Raw genomic sequence first — 3,263 nt, 5'->3', positions numbered from 1 at the left:
CTACAAGCTATCTAAGGATGGTACTATAGAACGCCACCTCAAGGTAGGCCTAGTGGCGCCATCTCTTGGGCAGGCCGGAAACTTATCAATCCACCCTCGTATATTTAATTTATGTTTACAATATAGAGCATTATTTCTGGAAAATCAAAGTTGTAAGATCTAAGTTCACGGAGAAAAATTTTGATGGAAGTAGATAAATGAAAGTGAGGTGTCTAAATTTTAGAGAAGTCGGCAACAACAGAATAATTAATAAGTAATTTGTCCAAATTTGTGAGGGACTTACTTGAAGGGTACATACAGACAATGCACAGAAGATGGCAAACTTCATAATCGAATAATTGGCTTGATAACTTCTTCCTCTCAAAGATGAACCGGAACTATTTGATATCAGTCTACATAGCTACCTTTTTATACTAAATGCTTATCACGTGGAATTTTTATTTAATTGGTGGAAGGGGAAAAAGTTATTAAATTTTCATGACTTGAAGTCTCGGCAAAGGTAACTCTGGGTAAAGTAAGGTGAAAAATATAAATAAAGTAAGGTGAAATAGATGAATACACCTTTACTGGATAAGATGTATTTGGAACACTCATTTTGGTTTTGATATAGATTTCGGTTTACTTTACGGAATGGCTACACCTTCGAAAATCGGTTAAAGAATCTTACATTTTTTTCTTAACAGAACTTTCCCGGGGAAGATGTATTTTCAACACCTAAAACGCCAGGTTTTCTTCATAGAATGATAAAACCTTCGAAAAATTATCAGGGTACCTACATTTGAGTTCTGAACATCCTGGAGTTTTTATTTTCCGAAAAACATTACTTTCCATCAAACTCAAGTTCTGCAAATGGATAATCGATCCTTTATCGAGTTATTAGAAAATTCTATATACGTATATTTATTTATTTTAAAATGCATAATATAAAAGAATATAAGTTAAGTGTAAAGGCCGATTGGAACTTCTTATTATATTATTAATTTTTAAATTTTAATTTAACATTTAAAATTTTTTCAAGTAACTCCGGTTATTTAAACGGAAAAATTTCTGCGTAAATAGCCCACGGCCTAATTTAAGACAAAAATAGATTCCTGCTGATTTCTCAACAACAAAAATGTAGAAGCTTTTTAAGAATTGTGAAAGTGAAAGGCTACAGAAGAATAAAAAACATTTCCTTAAATTTTTTTTAGGAAATTTTAAAAATAATTTTAATTTTTTTAAATTAATTTAATTTTTTCTCTTTGGAGTGAAAAATCGTTCCTAGTTAAAAACTAAATAATTTGATTAAATATTCGTATTTTGTTGTTGTTGAATTCAAGGGTTTTTTATTTTAAAATAAAAATATTTTGTGATTGAAATATCAAACATTATATTTTTTAATGCTAAATGATGTTACAAATTTACTTTTTTTTAAGATTCGTCACTTTAGTTGAAAGCTAAATAATTTTATTAAAAAATTTACTGTTTTATTAAACATTCATCTTTTAATAGAAATTGAATTATATTTTTATTAATGTATATATAAGCAAGTTTAGTAATTATTTCTTTTATCGCTAGATTGACAAATGACACATAAAATAGACGCTGAAAAATAAGATAAAAATCAGTGATGAGGCGCTGTCTTAATTATTATCTGAGAACAAATAAATGCAGCAGCACTGAACGCTATTAAGCATTAGAATTGAGTATTTTAAACTTTTTTTTTGAAGTTCAATTTGAAAACTTAACATAGATATATATTATAAATTAGAGACCTCTGTGATAATGATTTTAATGCAATTAGAGTTTTAATAAAATGTACAATATTTTGAGTTTTACATATTTTTTCGTTGAAAGTGTCATCTGCTTTGGTCGAAAATTCAACTTTGTTTTTGAAAAATCATCTACTTGGCCCAAAAATTCATTATACTGAAAATGCAATTATTTGGTTGAAAATGCAACTTTTTTTGGTCGAAGTTCGATCGCTTTTGCTTTAAACAATTTCACTGTTTGGTTGAACATGAAACCATTTATTTTTAGTTTGTAGTATTTCGTTAAACAGTCATATGATGTTTTTGTCAGTTACTGTCGAAAATTCGATAACGAACATGATTCGCTTCTCGAAGTCAAGAAGAACTATGTCAGGCCTCGAGTGAGCAAGAGAAACAATTGTCAGGAATATAAAGTTCCAGTGTATGCGGCACTTCTCATTCTCGAAAATTGACTCAATTTCCCTAGGAGCATTTGGAGGAGCGATATTAAGGTTAATGCTGTCAAAGTGACAGAGATGGTAATAAAGCACTCTTAGTGCCGCATTGTGCCTTTAAATGTAGGTCGTTCCCGCATGAGTTGGACAACCACCTGTACGGAGTGCGATGTAGAATAGCGGAACAGTAGACTTAAGATGCATCCTTTTGCTCATGTGCATAGCCTTTCGTGTCCCGATATCAAGGAATCTGAGCTCGTTCTTCGTCAAGAGTATTCTCATAGGTGTCACATCCTAAATTCGACTCTGTGGCACGCCCAGGTATGTATAAGTCTCTCCAGCGCAAAGGTATCGTATAGCGCTTCTATCGACAAGTTCCGGGTCTTCAGGGATGCCATTAAGTTTTCCTCGCTTCAAATAAACCTTGGCGCATTTGTCTGACCCAAATTCCATTTAAATTTCCTGAGTATATCGTTCGACAATCTCTAGAGCTAAATGTAGTTGCTCTTTTATTTTAGCATAGACCTTAAGATCGTTCATGTAAAATACGAGTAAAAAATGAGTGACATTGTACTTTTGATTTACAGGTTTGCCGTAAAATTACCCGTCGGAATGGCGAAGTACTAGAAATAGTGGCTATAATGTGAGGTAAAAGAGGAGTGGGCTCCTGGCGTCGCCCTTAAAGACACCTCTCTGAAAGGTATCCTTGTTCTTTGAACACGATTTTTTCCAGATGTGATAGTAAATCTGGTTTTCCAAAGCGGCATCAATCTCTCTATGCACCTCACGATTTGCGGATGAAGATTTAAGCTTTCCAAAAGACAGGTGATAAGTCTATGGGAGGTCAAATCAAAAACTTTCCGGTAATGAATCCAGGCCATCGATAGGTCACGCTGGTGAAATGATGCATCTTTGCACACACATCTATCGATGAGCAGGTTCTCCCGACATCCCGCTACGCCTTTCTTTGAGCCTCGTTGTACATACGTTTCTTGCTACACAGATTCAATTGCCCGAACAATCCTATCATTTAGGATAGCTGTGAATATCTAATACATTGTGTTCAGACAAGTGATTT

This window comes from Belonocnema kinseyi, chromosome 10, assembly GCF_010883055.1.
Source record: "Belonocnema kinseyi isolate 2016_QV_RU_SX_M_011 chromosome 10, B_treatae_v1, whole genome shotgun sequence".
Lineage (NCBI taxonomy): Eukaryota > Metazoa > Arthropoda > Insecta > Hymenoptera > Cynipidae > Belonocnema > Belonocnema kinseyi.
Note: the sequence above shows the minus strand (reverse complement) of the source record.